Here is an 18,470-nt window from a genome sequence, read left to right on the forward strand (position 1 = left end):
AAATCCTGCAAGGGATGGTAGGTTGTACAGTTTATATTGATGACATCATAGTGTATTCACACTCGTGGGAAGAACACCTTCATCAACTAAAAGAGTTGTTTGATAAATTGGAAGAGGTAAATTTGACTATTAATCTCCCAAAAAGTGAATTTGGCAAAGCAAAATTGCAATATCTTGGATACATCGTAGGACAAGGGGAGGTTGCCCCTGTCAGACAAAAATTTGAAGCCATAGATAAGTACCCTGTGCCTAGAGGGAGAAGAGATTTACTCAGGTACCTAGGCATGGTGGGGTACTATAGAAAATTCTGCAGAAATTTTGCAACCATTGCAGCACCATTAACAGGACTTTTAGCGAAACATAAGAAGTGGCAGTGGGACGAAGCCTGTCAAGAATCGTTTAATAAAACGAAATCATTGCTAACAGAAGCCCCTGTATTGGTTTCACCCGATTTTCAGAAGCCATTTTCCCTCTTTGTCGATGCAAGTGATGTAGGTGCGGGCGCTGTTTTGACTCAGGACCAAAATGGAACTTGCAAACCAGTGTCCTATTTCTCTAGGAAATTTTTACCTAACCAAAGAGCATATAGTACCGTTGAAAAGGAAACCTTAGCCTTAGTGATGGCGCTACAGCATTTTGAGGTATACGTGGGAGTGGGCATAGGACCTGTTACGGTCTTCACAGATCATAACCCCCTCGTATTTTTAAATAAAATGAAGAATACCAACCAACGCCTAACCAGGTGGGCTCTAATATTACAAGACTATAACTTAAATATAGTACACATTAAAGGAAAGGAGAACGTAATGGCTGACGCATTATCCCGTAGTATAGTATAAAGAAAACAGTAGACAGTGTGAAATAAAACGTTTTAGAAAAGAAAATAGTGAAGTGATGAAGGACGGTAGACTTCAGGAAAGTACTTTTGTATCAGCCACACCGTCCAAAGCGGTGTGTTCAGAAAATGTACATATGTATTTTTTGTATATACTTAAAGATAATTTGTTGTTAAAACAGATTTTGTGTGCAGTCGGAGGAAAAGGAGATCCTGTACCAGTGGTCAGTAGGTACGGCACCATGTCTACAAAAATGATAAGGTATGTCTGATAAGACATGTCATTACTAGAATGAGTTGAATCTTTGTAGGATGGACGAAAAAGGAATAATGCTACATCCGGTAGAGAAAATTAGTGTGGATGCTTCGAAATAACACTCTTTTAAGAGGGGAGGAGTGTTACGGTATATCGTATTCGTTTTATTTCATCGCATAAAGGCACGATTATTTAAGTCATACGTTCAATATTACAGGAAGAACGAGGTTAACAACCATGGAGGTCGTTAACTGTCAGCACGGTGTGGCTCGTCCGGTGGCGGGAATGTCTGTTAGCCAATCAGAACCACCGGGCGAGGTAACGTGTGCAGGCCGGAGCATGTGGAGAGACAGACATCTACTCCCCTCCATTGAGTCAACAGGCTGTCATCGCGTTTGGATGTGTGACCAACAGACCCAACTGTTAGTGTGCTCCACCCTCATGAAGGAAGAGGACCTCGAGGCATGGTCGACGCTCTTGAAAGTTATGGAAGATAACAGCTGTGAGATTTAGAGGTCGGCATGGAGGTAACGATTTTCTTGATAGCGGTACAAATTGCAGGAAAGTAGATGATTTATAAGTGGGACGATCAATCGGACAAGAGACGACCGTAGCATGGTCGTAGTATCTTTCTCTCTATATATATATTTAACTGTACTTGTGTACAATGCACATGTATATATACATGTAAAATATTGTATATAAGGTGATTAGAGATATATCACAATATATCCATGATGAAGTTTTATACCATCTTATTTTCTTGTCCTTTGTCAGACCTCGGCACAAAGTGCGTCGCACCTGACAACAGGTCCGGCTGAGGCTGACACCTGTTCAGATTCATATACCCCGTTGTAGTACAACGAAGCATTAGGATAAACATTCAGAATAAACCTAAATTAAATGTGTTGGGTTGTCAACAGTTCGATCCCAACATAACCCATACGTTCAAAGAGTTTGCAGACACAACTTGTGAGGGCAATAGGGCGAAAGTCCTTAGGGGAAGTACCCAGAGACCCCGGTTTGCGAACAGGGAGGACAACAGCATCGAGCCAGTCCTCAGGGACTGACGACGACTCCCAGATCCGATTATACAGACTCAGTAAATACTGAGACGTGCACGGAGGGAGATGGCGAAGCATCTCATAATGAATACCATCGGAGCCCGCCGCCATAGAACCGCAGAGGGCCAGGGCAGAACGAAGTTCAGAGAGAGAGAAGGGATCATTATAGGGAAGCTGAAGACTAGTGCAGAAATCTAAAGGACGAGACTCAAGGACAGGTTTACGAAGAAGGAAAGATTGGGGAAGATGAAGACCAGAGCTAACAGAAAAAAAGTGGGAACCCAGTTCGGAAGCGACCTGCAATGGGTCCGCCACAAGAGTATCATGGAGGTGAAGAACCGGTGAAACATCGGGAACGAACTTACCCGCTATCTTGCGGATATGCTTCCAGATCTGGGGCAGAGGACTTTCGGACGTAATTGTTGAAACATAAGATGCCCAACATTCACGTTTAGCCGTACGGATGGCCCTACGGGCCACCCCACTCGCTTTCCAAAAAAAAAAAAAAAAAAATCGGTCATCTGCCTACGGTGGTGCCTCTTCTAGGCTGCACGCTTACAGCGGACAGCCCGAGCACAGTCCGCATTCCACCAGGGAACGCACTTCCGTGGACCCCGTGAGGAAGAGCGAGGAATAGAGCGGAGGGCAGCGTCGAAGACAGTGTCATAAAAAAGGAGGAGAGCGCGAGAGAGAGGCAGAAGGGAGAGGTCAGAGAGAGCAACACTGAGGGTAAATAGGGTCCAGTCCGCCTTAGCAAACTGCCACCTAGGGAAAGAGAGGGAATGGCGAAAAGAGAAAAAGGAAACAAGGATGGGAAAATGATCACTGCCATGGAGGTCATCAAGAACCTGCCACGTAAAATCTAAGTAAAGAGAAGAAGAGCAGAGAGAAAGATCAAGACAGGAAAGGGTGCGAGTCCGAGAGTCCAAATGAGTGGGCTCACCAGAATTCAGAAGAGACAGGGAAGAAGAGAGGAGAAACGGCTCAAGAAAGCGACCTCGGGTATTCGTCAGAACATCACCCCAAAGAGAATGACGACAATTGAAATCACCCAGCAGGATCACAGGCCCCGGCAAGGAGTCTAGGAGGTGTTTCAAATCAGGAAGAGAAAGCGGGACACTCGGGGGGAGATAAATGGAACAAACTGTGTACCATTTCCCCACAAAGATACGAGCAGCAGAGTAATGGAGAGTCGAAGGAAAAAGTAAAGGAACAAAGGGAACATCAGCACGAATCAAGAGAGCAGAAGAATTAGGAGCCCCAGCAACGGCTGGGGGGGGGGGGAGAAAGGAATAGCCACGAAAACGACCAGGACGAGAACCAAGCATCGGCTCCTGGAGACAGACACAAAGGGGCGAAAACCGCGAAATCAGAAGTTGGAGTTCGAGGAAATTGGCGTAATAACCTCGAACGTTCCATTGAAGAATAGACATCGACGAGAAGAGAAAGGACAACAACAGAGAACAAGGAAGAAACAAAGGCGAAAGAGCAACATAGCACGTTAAAGAATATCAGGATCGGGATCAGGGTCAGCAAAGTCAGGGTTAGGGGGCATGGGTAAACTGAGCAAAGACGAAGGGAAGGAGGCGGGAGAACAGACCAGAGGTGGTCGGGCGGGGACCGGAGGAGGAAGAGGAGGAGATAACAGAGGGGAGCAGTCAAGGACAGCAGCAGGAAGAGGGGGAGTACAAAGAGGGGAGCGCACCTCAGCAAGGGCAGCAACCGAGAGGGAAGCGGGGGCTAAAGAAACCTCCATAGCAGGAACAGGGGGCGCAACCACCGAAATGGGAGGGGAAGGAGCAAGAGAGACAGAAGTAGGGGCCGAGGAAGAAAGCGAAACCATCTTACCCGCCGGGGAGGAGGAGGGAGAGGAGCCAGGCTTACGCTTCTGACTTAAAGATACAGGTGTCCCAGCAACTACGTACTGGGCTACGGATTCTAGCGTCTCAACAGGAGAAGCTGAACGAGAGCACACATGACGGCCGTTTGGATAGCGATGGACATCAGCCCGTACCGACAGGCGGCGGGGAGAGTCAAGAGACGGAGGGGAAGGATGGGAAGGAGGAACGGAGGGAGACGAGGAAGAAGACACAGGAGACAAGACAGACCGGGTAGAAAGAAGGGGAACCCCAGACAGAGGACCAGGACGTGGATCCTTCGGGAGAGAACCCAAAGGAACAGAGGAGGGGGCAGTGGGCATATCAGGGTCCAAGGCCCGGAAACGGTTGTGAGTCTGAGGAAGGTGGGAAGGACGAGGAGAGGAAGAGCGCAACACGCGAGCAGAAGAGATATTAGCAAAAGGCGGGAGCCGGCGAACCTGGCGCCTTTCCTCAGGAAAAGATAAATGCTCCCGGTGCTTCAAGTTGAGGACGGCTGCCTCAAGCTTGTAATGAACACACGCACGGGAGAAGGTAGGATGGGCCTTACTGCAGTTGAGGCAACGAGCCTGAGGAGAAGTGCACTCCGACTTAGAGTGACCTTCGCCACCATACAAAGGACAGAGAGAGACAGTCCCGGAGCAGCGGAGGGCACCATGCCCAAACCTCCATCACTTATTACAGAGCCGAGGAGAAGGAATGTACTCCTGGACAGAGCACCTGGCACCAGCAAGAATGATAGAGGGTGGAAGGGTCCTACCATCAAAGGTAATCTTCACAACTCGGAGGGGTTGACGGCGACTACCACGAAGGGGACGAGTAAACGTGTCCACCTGGAGAATAGAATGGCCCTGGGCAGCAAGGATATGTCGAATATCGTCATGGCAGTCTCGCAGGTCCCGAACACCGGTCGCAACATGGGGCGGGAGCAGAATAGTGGCATTCAATTGAGCGTTCTTAGAGACCCGAACAGGGGTCTCGCCAAGGCAGGATAAGGCAGCCAAGCGGGAAGCAGCAACCTGAGAAGGAGCAGCAATGACACGCGTACCGAGGCGAGTGGGGTTGAAAGTAATGCAGGCATCCACGGAATCAACGAGATGTCGATGGAGTTAGAAATCGTCAGGAGGCGTAGAATCAAGAGGGAGGAGATCAAAATATTTGGCCCACGAAGCGGGACCAAACAAGGCTTGATAGGTATCAGAACGGGAAGGAATCGAGCGAGGGCAGCCGTGACGAGGACGGCGGTGAGAACCCCCAGAGAGAGAGGGGGTAAAAGGCGCAGTAGTCACAACGAGAGACTTGGCTGCACCAGGGGGCGAAGTGGTCACCACTGGGGGCTCGAGGCTCGACCCAACCACAGAGGAGGGAGGGGAGCTGGGGGAAGAGGTCAGGACGGTTAAAGGAGGAGCAAGGTCGGGGCCCAACGCAGCGGGAGCTACAGAGCCTGGTCTTCTAATACAGGCCGACTCAGGGGCTTGGTCGCCCACCCCACGAGCTTAAGAAGGTAAAGCAGAAACAGTCGAAACAGGGGTTATCATCGCTACGAAAAGGAATATTCTTTCACGAATGTGCCCCCACACCCACCATGGAGCCACAATTAGAGGCAGAACACCCAACAAGAAGCTATCGCCGATCATGCCGGGGGCCTCCTAGGGGTGCGTCGTGAGTATACGCCCCACAAACGCCACCTTAAGAACCGACAGTCCGTCGAGATCGGGTTCAGTGACGAAAGGTGGATTGACAATAAAAGGTTCCCCTCGCTCACGATGTCGGGTACTACAGTTCTACGGGTGCAAGAGTATGCCTCCTCAAGCACCCCGGGCGTCAAAATAGAAGAAGTCCAAGGGAATAACCAGAACAAGCAAAAGGTTGGCAGGAAACGGCAAGCAGATAGGAGAAGAGGGGGGAGAAAAATGAAACAGAAGGAAAAGGAAAAGATGCCCAGCAGAATTGGAGAGGACGGCTTCAGGAGCACAAGGCTAAAAAAAAAAAAAAAAAAAAAAAAAAAAAAAATTGACAGGACTGTCCCAAGGAGCATCACACTCTGGCAGCCGCCCACTAAGCCGCCCTCACGGCAACAACGAGCTGAGAGGGGAGGGGGGGGGTGGCCAAACGAAACACTGTAGTGACCTCTATCGGCACGCAGGTGAACCAACAAATATCTTCCCAAGTGGATCTACGTGAATTGCACCTCAGCATCTTCTTAGGGCATACTTAGGAACCTTCGTAGCAAACCTACTTACGAAGAAATACTTGGAGCTTCGTGAATCTAGGTCCTGGACTCTGTTATAAATCCAACTAAATGGGGAAAGAATTCATGTTTCTGCCTGTTGTTCCTTTCATCGTCTTTCTGACTAGGAAGAATATGTTTAATATATATCATGATGATGATTAAATCTACTAGTTAGTAATTTTAGTAACTACTTGTGGTTAATACAAAGGTTGTATAAAAATACAAGAGATGTATGAAACTGTTGGTTATTTCCAACAGTCATCACTGGTCCTCCATCACTGGTCCATCATCCCTGGTTCATCACTGGTCCGTCTCTAGTCCGTCGTCACTAGTCCGTCATCACTGGTCCATAACGGGTCCGTCATCACTGGTCCATAACGGGTCCGTCATCACTGGTCCATAACGGGTCCGTCATCACTGGTCCATAACGGGTCCGTCATCACTGGTCCATAACGGGTCCGTCATCACTGGTCCATAACTGGTCCGTCATCACTGGTCCGTCATCACTTGTCCATAACTGGTCCGTCATCACTTGTCCATAACTGGTCCGTCATCACTGGTCCATAACGGGTCCGTCATCACTGGTCCATAACTGGTCCGTCATCACTTGTCCATAACTGGTCCGTCATCACTTGTCCATAACTGGTGCGTCATCACTGGTCCATAACTGGTCCGTCATCACTGGTCCATAATTGGTCCGTCATCACTGGTCTATAACTGGTCCGTCATCACTGGTCCATAATTGGTCTGTCATCACTGGTCTATAACTGGTCCGTCATCACTGGTCCATAACGGGTCCGTCATCACTGGTCCATAACTGGTCCGTCATCACTGGTCCATAACGGGTCCGTCATCATTAGTCCATCATCACTGGTCCATCACTGGTCCGTTATCATTAATCCGTCATCACTGGTCTATCACTGGTCCGTCATCACTGGTCTATCACTGGTCCATCACTGGTCCGTCATCATTAATCCGTCATCACTGGTCTATCACTGGTCCGTCATCACTGGTCCGTCATCATTGGTCTGTCATCACTGGTCCATCACTGGTCCGTCATCACTGGTCCATAACTGGTCCGTCATCTCTGGTCCATCACTGGTCCGTCATCTCTGGTCCATCACTGGTCCGTCATCACTGGTCCGTCATCACTGGTACATCACTGGTCCGTCATCATTCGTCTGTCATTACTGGTCCATCACTGGTCCGTCATCACTGGTCCGTCATCACTGGTCCGTCATCATTGGTCCGTCATCACTGGTCCATCATCACTGGTTCATCACTGGTCCGTCATCACTGGCCAATCATTGGTCCGTCATCACTGGTCCATCATGACTGGTCCATGACTGGTCCATCACAGGTCCATCATCACAGGTCCATTATCACTGGTCCATCACTTGTCCGTCATCACTGGTCCGTCAACAACATGGCCACCATTAACATAATAGAGATAACAGTGTCTCTCGCTAGTAGGAATGGATATGGACTACTAATCATGGGGGATTTTAACCACGGGAAGATTGATTGGGAGAACAGACCCCCACATGGAGAACCAGATACATGGAGAGCTAAGCTGCTGGACGCAGCAACAAGAAACTTTCTTAACCAGCATATCAAGGGACCGACAAGAATGAGAGGGGAGGATGAACCAACTATGCTTGATCTGACATTTACCCTTAATGAGTGGGATATAAGGGAGGTTAAGATGGAAGCACCCTTAGGAATGAGTGATCACAGTGTATTGATCTTTGAGTACTTGGTAGAGCTAGGACTTATCTCCCCCAAAAAGAACTAAAACACAAAAGACTGGCATATCGAAAGGGGAATTATGAGGGGATGAGAAGTTTCCTAAGGGATATACCATGGGACACAGACCTCAGAGATAAGTTGGTACAAGACATGATGGACTTAGTCACCCAAAAGTGTCAGGAGGCAGTAAACAGGTTTATCCCGGCCCAAAGGGAAAAATCCGAGAAGCAAAAGAAGAATCCATTGTTTAACAGGGCATGTATGGAAGCAAAGGTACTGAACAAAAGGGCGTGGAGGAACTTCCGAAATAACAGAACACCAGAAAGCAGAGAGAGATACCAGAGAACCAGGAATGAGTATGTTAGTGTGAGAAGGGAAGCAGAGAAAAATTATGCAAATGATATAGCAAGCAAAGCCAAGACCGATCCAAAGCTACTCCACAGTCACATCAGAAGGAAAACAACAGTGAAAGAACAGGTAATGAAACTTAGAACAGGCGAGGACAGGTGTACAGAGAAGGACAAAGAGGTGTGTGAGGAACTCAACAAGAGGTTCCAGGAGGTCTTCACAATAGAACATGGTGTGGTCACTGCACTAGGAGAGGGGGGCAGTAAGCCAGGTGGCCTTGGAAGGGTTCGAAATTACGAGAGATGAGGTCAAGAGAAATCTGTTGGATCTGGATGTGAGAAAGGCTGTTGGCCCAGACGGGATATCACCATAGGTATTGAAAGAGTGTGCAGAGGCACTCTGCTTGCCACTCTCCATAGTGTATAGTAGGTCACGGAGACGGGAGACCTACCAGAAATATGGAAGGCGGCTAATGTGGTCCCAATATACAAGAAGGGTGACAGACAAGAGGCACTGAACTTCAGACCAGTGTCCTTAACTTGTATACCATACAAAGTGATGGAGAAGATCGCGAGAAAAAATCTAGTAACACATCTGGAGAGAAGGGACTTCATGACAAATCGCCAACATGGGTTCAGGGAGGGTAAATCTTGCCTTACTGGCTTAATAAAATTCTACGATCAGGTGACAAAGATTAAGCAAGAAAGAGAAGGCTGGGCAGACTGCATTTTTTTGAACTGTCGGAAAGCCTTTGATACAGTCCCCCATAAGAGGCTGGTACATAAGCTGGAGAGACAGGCAGGAGTAACTGGTAAAGTTCTCCAGTGGATAAGGGAATACCTAAGCAATAGGAAGCAAAGAGTTACAGTGAGGGGTGAGACCTCAGATTGGCATGAAGTCACCAGTGGAGTCCCACAGGGCTCTGTACTTGGTCCTATCCTGTTTCTGATATACGTGAACGATCTCCCGGAGGGTATTGACTCATTTGTCTCAATGTTTGCTGACGATGCCAAAATTATGAGAAGGATTAAGACAGAGGAGGACTGCTTGAGGCTTCAAGAAGACCTAGACAAACTAAAGGAATGGTAGAACAAATAGTTGTTAGAGTTTAACCCAAGCAAATGTAATGTAATGAAGATAGGTGTTGGGAGCAGGAGGCCCATTACAAGGTATCATTTGGGAGATGAAATTCTACACGAGTCAGAGAGAGAAAAAGACCTGGGGGTTGATATCACACCAGACCTGTCCCCTGAAGCCCATATCAAGAGGATAACATCAGCAGCATATGCCAGGATGGCTAACATAAGAACGGCATTTAGATACTTGTGCAAAGAATCATTCAGAACTTTGTATACCACCTATGTCAGACCAATCCTGGAGTATGCAGCCCCAGCATAGAGTCCATATCTAGTCAAGCATAAGACCAAACTGGAAAAAGTTCCAAGGTTTGCCTCCAGACTAGTACCCAGGCTGATGTAACACGGGAGGGGGGGGTTCTGAAGTGTTCTTTCTCCCCCTTTCTCTCTCTGCCCGTATTCTTACGTATGTTCTCTACCAAGGGACCCCCAAAACTTTTACTTTTAGCCGACCCCACGCCACATGGTTTTAAGACGATTGACCGGCTTAATATTCTATAACCCGTATGACGTGAAATAGGCTTCTAGCAAAGCTCTAGAATCACCTTCGCCGCCACCACCAGACCAGTAACACTGAGCAATGATCGAGGTCTGGATCGATCATGCTAATCAATCAACCTTAGGGCTTGATCCCCACTAGTAACATATGGGACGGTTGTCTTATTTACGGTAAGTGTGGAACTAATTAAAAATCAACGGGAATGATAATTCTGATTCAGTGTTAGAATGGTGCCCAATTCAACTCGGCCTCGTGGGGACCACGTGACAAGGACAAATTCACATAAATACACAATAATGGAAATATTGAAAATGCACATTACTAACTAAATGGTTTATTCAAAAACTAAACAAAATCTAAAAACAGATCACTCCGTAAACTGAACACGCCCTGACTTTACATTTGACGGCAATGAGTTGACCTATTCCCTATAAAAACTCATAGCAACTCTACCTCTATGTTGACCAGCTCAGATGTTGGTGCTGGTCTTGGGGCCAATGAATGGCGGCCACCTTGCCGAGTCGCTCCCGATACCACACTGTTTCTCCCTTGCTCTGCTCCACACAGAAGCCAGAGCACGGTATTCTTACGCCTGGCTTTACCAAGTTTACTCATAGGGTTTAAGTTACTAACCTCTGTTGCACTGAATGATCCAGATTGGTTGAATTATTTTAACTGAAGTTAATTACACAAGCATCTTAGGGAAGGGCTTATCTTGAGATCTTGAGGTTATCTTGAGATGATTTCGGGGCTTTAGTGTCCCCGCGGCCCGGTCCTCGACCAGGCCTCCACCCCCAGGAAGCAGCCCGTGACAGCTGACTAACACCCAGGTACCTATTTACTGCTAGGTAACAGGGGTATAGAGGGTGAAAGAAACTTTTGCCCATTTGTGTCTGCCTCTTGCGGGAATCGAACCCGCACCACAGAATTACGAGTCCTGCGTGCTATCCACCAGGCTACGAGGCCCCATAATTTGGCTATTCCCAATTACAAAATGGCTATTTGACCTTTGAGAAATAGTGGACATGGAAACCCTCTGGTGACCTGTGACCGCCAGGTCACTCCACTATACGGCCTAGTCCTAGCTTGTGACGTCACTGGTGGTGACTTAAGCTCATTCTTCTAATAATTAGAATACTCTTGATATTGTACCCAGTAATATTATACCATACAATTTGAATACAAAATGAATGAAGGCTAATTTCTCTAAATAAGTGAATACTATAGAATGATTCATTATACGAAACTTGTGAACAAAAGCGCCAGTTTATTTTCACCACCAATTCCCTGGGGTCAGGTCCCAGGTCAACACGTGGGTCCAGCTTCCCATTCTCCCATGTGTAGACAAAACATTCTGGATAATTCTTACAACAAACCTAGTTTGTTACAACCCCCCCCCCGCACAAGCACTTAGTAAACCTTGTTAATTTGTTAAAAATAACGAGGTTTAGTATCCAAACCCACAATAAAATCAACTTATGCCACAAACAAAAGCTAACCTAACTAAGAAAATTTGACAATCATTAGATTGTCCAACAACATCATAATAAACATGTTCAAATTCATAAATTTCTCGGCTGTCAACTGACAGCAATCCTCCAACATCAGGAAACATACATCCTACTCTTACTGACATAGCTAAATAACATGTCCCAACTCTAACAGCAAAGACTAGCTATTAAAATCTCTTGGCTCTTCACTAGCCAAGTTCATGTGTCCTCTAGAGCCGGCCACACCGTGCTCCGCCATAAAACATAAAATTTATATCTTCAGACTGAACTTTCAGTCATCCAGGAGAGTACTACTGAACTCTACTAAGTTCACATCCGTGTACTATCCACTCCCAATCAATGTCAACCTTGACATGCTAAGGAACACACCTAATGTTTATTGCATGTGGTGTGTTCCTAAAATATATATAAAAAAAATTCTCCTAGAACTATATCACAGGTTTCAGCTGACTGTACAGCCAAGTGTTCGCACTCACTGTAAGAGTGTCAATGTTTATATTGGTCCGCCTCTCCTGTGTTCAAACATTCTGAAAAAAACGCACAATATTTTCCATAACCGTTTGTTCTGGCCTTAGACAATTACACAGGGGCTTCGATTTTAATTACTGACCAATTCATAGAGTAAAATTTTCATATATCATTATACCAGAATAATTATTTAAATCTGTTTTTCAACATTTATAAGGTATTGCGATTCTAAATCTGTTTTTCAACATTTAAACAAAAGTGTCCAGATAGTCTTTACACAGATGTTCAGAGCCAACTTTGTTTTTTGTATCAATTGTTCATATTGAGTAATCGAGAAAAAAAATCGATGCTGCTGGACGCTGAATGTAGTCGATGACTGTGTCGATCTTCCTTCTTCCCATGCGTAGACGATACCTGGTCCTCTTGTACTCCCATCTGTGGTGTTTGTGTGTAGCTGAGGAAGTCTTGGTTGTAGGGTTGATATAAAGTCATGGCTTGGTTACTGACTTTAATACTTATAAACGATTACATGACTAGTAGCTTCCAAGCTGGTAGCGTCCTGTGCGCTCTTGTTTACCTTCTCTGCTGGCGTCTGAGCCGCAGCACATAGAAAACGGATGGTACAGTTTTCTGTGAACATGACATCCCCCCTTTTCTTTAAAAAGAATGAATACAGGATGTCTACCATGCTTGTAGCACAAAGCAAAGTTATTGACACACAGTAAGTTATTAACATATCAAGAGATATTGCATACATTTAACATTAATTAGGCACACAAAGAATTTAAACAACTTAATCTTTACCACAAAGGATTTCAATGTTAAAAATACATATGCAATGTTAAACAAACATGAAAGAAACTGTAATACAAAGTTACAAAATATTAAATGAGAGATCTGCATTATTCAAACAATATTAAATTTAGTTTAGCATAATAAGTAAATACTTTGCATTACATGGGAACACAATTAATCATCAAATCGTGTAGGGCGTTTAACATGACGTTTAGAACGAGAGTCCTTAAATACGAGAACATCCCTTGATGAATTGTTTGTCGAGTTATAACTCATTTTTTCTTTTTCCTTTGTACGACTTTTCACTTCATCATGTTCTACACTAGTTGGAATCACTTTGAAATAAGCCATATTACGTGTTATACTATGATCTCTATTACTAGCTGTTACCATAGTTCCTTTTACACTAATCACTTTATATGGTTTTGTATCATACGGCATATCTAGCTTTCCCTCTTTTTTTCTTTTTAACGAGAACAGTGTCTCCAACCTTTACGAATTGTTCCTTTGTACGTTGATCATGAGCAATTTTCATTTTGGCCTTGGCTAGTGCATCCTTCTAAGCGAGATGTTTATCCGTTACCTCGGCTGGCATGACAGTGCGATTCTCATTGGGCGTCCAAATAAAAGTTCGCCCGGCGACTTGCCCAGTGTTCCATGTGGTGTTGCACAGTAGTTCCTGAGAAAAGCATACATAGCTTGTTTCCAGGATCGTCCTTCGCCATGAGCACAGCGTACCGCTTTCATGAGAGGTTGCATGAATCTCTCAACTTCTCCATTTGCTTGAGGATGTAGTGGCATCACACGGCGGTGTTTGAATCCAATATGCTCAGCAAAGTTGACGAAGTCTTGTCCATTGAATGGCGGTTCATTGTCCGTCTTGACAACTTCAGGAATGCCAAAGTTTGAAAAGATCTTGTCGAGTTTCGGGATGACGGCCTTTGAAGATGTGGAAGTGATGATTTCTACTTCTGGATAACGTGAGTGATCATCAATGACTACCATCAAGTACTCTCAAGTTGGTAGCTGTCCGCAGAAGTCCATCGATACTTCCGTCCATGGTGCAGCAGGTAGTGGTGAAGGTTGTAGAGGTGTTGGTCTTGAAGTATCCACTGCAGCTTGGCAAGGGACACAGGCATCATGCATGTCCTTTGCTTGACGATCAATGCCAGGAAACCACACCTTTTCTCATAGCAGCTGTTTGGTCCTAACAAGACCTTGGTGTCCTTGATGTGCAAGCTTCAGAGCACGTTGCTGGAGAACAGCTGGAATGACGATACGAGTACCTCGCAGCACAGTGTTGCGTAACACTTAATTCTGTCTGGATGCATTCAAGTGCTTTGAATACATCTTGGTCAGCTCCTGAAGGTGGGATGTGTGGAAACTTTTTCGTAGTCAATGCATCCACTGTTGCTTGCAGAGTTGGGTCCTCTAGGGTTGCAGTACTGATTTAATCAAGAGTGAGAGCCTTGGGGACTGCATCACAGGTTACAGAGTGTACATATTCCTCGGCAACTTGAATTACATCTGGGTTAATGTGCAGATGAACTTTGCTATCAGTAGAACAATCCATTGGTTCAAATCGATCAAAAAATTCAGCAACAATAGCATCAACATTGTTTGCAGATTCCACTGCTACAGCATTAGAAAGCTGAAGTAGCCCCAACTTGGTTGAAGTCTTGTAACTGAGTAGAGACTCCTTTGCATTCCTAACAACATGGAATGTAGTAGTGAGCATTGCATTCTTTGACTTAATCTCTGCAGTGAAAGTTCCAATCACTGGTAAGGCTACCTTTGAAGCATAGGCAGTGGCTTTACCATGGTAGTTTTCAAGCTTTGGGAACTGTTTTTCAAATTTCTCATAGTGACACTCAGCAATGGTGTCAATGTTTGATCCAGTGTCAATGAGAACTTTGAGACAAATACCAGCAATGGGCTGCTATAGTCTTTGGGTTGTTTGGAAGATCATTCCATTCTGTGATTGATTGTAGTCCATAAATATAATCACATTCACTGTCATCTGAGACTGGTTGTAATGAAATGTTGTCATGTATATTATTAACATTCTTGATTTGAGGTGCAATATTGTGTTTGCCACCCCTATGACCTGATCCTCGTACAGTGATTTTATTCATTGATTGTGGTTTCTTTAGTGCGGAACGACACATAGCACCAAAATGACCTAGTTTTCCACACTCATAGCACTTCTTACCTTGAGCAGGACAAACATTACCTTGGTGTGGGTAGTCTCCTCCACAATTGTAACATTTATTGTTGATACCCTCTGATGCGAGTCGTTGTGACTGCTTGAGTCTTGTTCCATGACTCCAGTTGTGATGTGGTTCTCGGCTCAATTTACTGTTAGGTTTGGCATATCTTCTATGATCATGGTGTCCTCCCTGAACCTTACGTACCTCATCACTGTTAGTAACAGTGGCAGAACCGTTGTTGGCACTGCACTCCGTGACACGAGCATCACGTGCAGCATCTTCCATTCGACGAGCAATATCCAGTATCTTGGTAAGAGAACTTTCATCATCAACAAGTTCTAGAGCTCTTCGACGAAGACGTGTAGATGTGCATGTTTCAATTATTTGCTGTTTGATTTCTTTGTCAACATCAGCAAACTCACAATGGGCTGCTAAACCCTGCAGACGTGTATGGTATTGATCTACAGTTTCATTAGGAAGTTGTTTCGCTCTTCTGAAATGCATAATTTCCATTGCAGTATTTTGCCTTGGTTTGAAATGCTCAGTTAATTTGGCTTTGGCAATGTCATAATCTTTGGCATCACCAGTGTCTTTCAGTGTATCAAAGATGTCACAAACTCGATCACCTGCATAATGAAGTAGAAAGGCACGCTTTCTTTCAGCACTTTTGATGTCAGAAACTATCAACAAATTTTCAAACCTTTTAAGCCATTTGGTCCACCTCTGTGACAGGTTTGTCTGGTCACAGTCAGGATCAAATGCAGGAAACTAAGGTATATTTGCCATTTTTACTGTATAAATGTAAACTTATCACTTAAAATGTTCCTCAGAATATTAAACACTTACTGCACTGTATATGTTAGTCAAGAATTCACTGTAAATACTTTCATTTTGCAAAGCACACAAGCATTTTAATGCAAAAGTTCACAACAGTGCACAATACAGCAGCAACTGATGTCTTACCTAGCCCTTGTGTACATGTGTTGTTCCTACTCACAGCAACACAGCAGTTGGTACAGCAGTTGTCAGCAGTTGGCAGCAGTTGGTACAGCAGTTGTCAGTAGTTGGCAGCAGTTGGTACAGCAGTTGTCAGCAGTTGGCACAGCAGTTGGCACAGCAGTCAGTTCACAGAGTGAAGAATTTTGTAGCACGAAGCGTCGTTTTGTACCCAGAACATCAGGTTTTGTACACATCAAAGCGTTGTTTCGTACACAGCATCGGCTCGCAGATTCTTCAGTAAACAGCTTGTCAGCACATAGCTTGGGGTAGCACATAGCTTGGGGTAGCACATAGCATTGGTTAGCACACAGCATTGGTTAGCACACAGCATTGGTTAGCACACAGCATCGGGTATGGTACTCACGGACAGCTTCTCTTCCTCCTCCGGGCAAGACAGCATGCTCCTTCCTTGTGTTTGAAGCTCAAGAAATACCTGCGTTCACAGTTCATCCTCGTCGCCAGTGTGGTGTTTGTGTGTAGCTGAGAAAGTCTTGGTTGTAGGGTTGATATAAAGTCATGGCTTGGTTAGTGACTTTAATACTTATAAACGATTACATGACTAGTAGCTTCCAAGCTGGTAGCGTCCTGTGCGCTCTTGTTTACCTTCTCTGCTGGCGTCTGAGCCGCAGCACATAGAAAACGGATGGTACCGTTTTCTGTGAACATGACACCATCCGGTAGTCTTGAATGACGACAGAGTGTAGTAGAGCCGAGTGCCAAGTGACAGCTGTAGAATACTGTTACTTCGGCCATTGATCTTGCTCCCGACAGTCCACACACCTTCATATCAATCACAGTTCACACGGCAGTCTTGATGTTAAACTTGACGGTGCAGATGACCACAGCAGAGCAGGACTGGATGAACCAACGGTGTCTCGTAACAGGAGTGGTGTCAGAAGGTCGTAGAGGCGGGTTGCTTGTTTGCAGAACAGGTGAATCTCGTCTTCCATCATTGTTCACGTCATCTCAGGCGTTTCTTGATGTCACCAGGTTACTAGGCCGTAAACAGCAACTGTGTATACCCTCGTACCGCCGACTTTAGGCCAAAGGAGGCAATTTTGCGACCTTCTATTGGCGAGTCCCGGAACTCTGTAGGGAAACCGTACCTTCCACCTGTGACCGCCTTAGTTCCGCGTTCCTGTTGCTTAAGATGACGTAATCAATAATCTTCCGGCGAAACTCTTGAGTACTGCTACGTGCTTTCCAGTTTTTTGACCTCTCCTCCAACACTGCTGGAATGGCTGCAGTCTTGATGACGCAGCAGGTGGGTAGTGGTGATCTCGAGACAGCTACCCCGGCGTTGTATGGCACCTCCGGTGACTGCTATATGTGGACAGCTCGCTGGCCCTGACAACCTCCTTTAGTGACGTGAGGCGTCTGCCAGGTGACTCTTGGATAGTCACTCATCCCCAACGTAACTGATGTATGGGTTACTGGGTCTGGTGGGGGGAGGGCGTTGTGTAACGTGCCTCCCCCTCGGTCTTTACAGACAAGGGTTCACGTGTGGCTGGAACAACTGGGTCCGTGTACCAATCAGACCTGGGAACAGACAGACAACACAGCGGAAGCATAGATATACTCTGGGTTTGGTGGAGGTGGAACCCTAGAGCACGGTAAAGGCTGCTACCCGAATTAAGTATAGAGATAGTTCACCTCATTGCCTCTACAGGAAAATCTAATGAATACTAAATTATACTAACCAAGGAAGTTACTTTACTGTACAGCACGAGATCTCGTCACCATAGGGTGGCGAGACTGCACCTGACTACTGATGAGCGATGACAGAGGGTCCTCCTCATCCCCTGACTCGTCGGTGAAGCCATGAGTCAGCACTACTGAGTCAGGAACTAGACCCGCTGAAAGCAGTTCTAATTCCTCTCTAGCATGATATTGTTTCAATTTATTTACATGAATTGTCCTTTCCACCTGGTCCTCGAATACTTCTTTTATGACAAGATTCACCGGCCCCGCCCTTTTAACTACTCTATATGGTCTTCGCCATCTCGGAGCTAGTTTCCTGCTCTGATTGGCGGGCGCAGCCTCATTCACTCTCTCAAGAGGGCGCACCTTCTTGTCATAAAAATGAGCATACCGAGTCCGTGCCTTCTTGGACGCTTCAGCTGCAATATTCCATGCATTTCTCATTTTTCCAAGGACCTCTGAAGGATAGTCCTCCCCGTATGCAACATTGTGTCTGTTAAGCAGACCTGAGGGGAAATTGCATGAATTACCAGTAAACAAATGAAGGGGTTGGGTGTTAATCGATTAATGGATGAAAGTATTCAAGGCTAATTGAACATAGGGTATGTGTTCATCCCAGGCGTTTGCATCATGTTCAGCAAGGATTGCATATCCTTGACTGAACGATTAGTCCGTTCCGTCATTCCGTTTGCTCGTGGGTGGTAGGCTGTTGTAAAAGCCGAAGTTGTCTCTAAAATCTTACAAACCTCTCTAAATATATTCCCATTAAATTCTTGAACCCGGTCAGAG

This window comes from Procambarus clarkii, chromosome 33 (assembly GCF_040958095.1).
Source record: "Procambarus clarkii isolate CNS0578487 chromosome 33, FALCON_Pclarkii_2.0, whole genome shotgun sequence".
Lineage (NCBI taxonomy): Eukaryota > Metazoa > Arthropoda > Malacostraca > Decapoda > Cambaridae > Procambarus > Procambarus clarkii.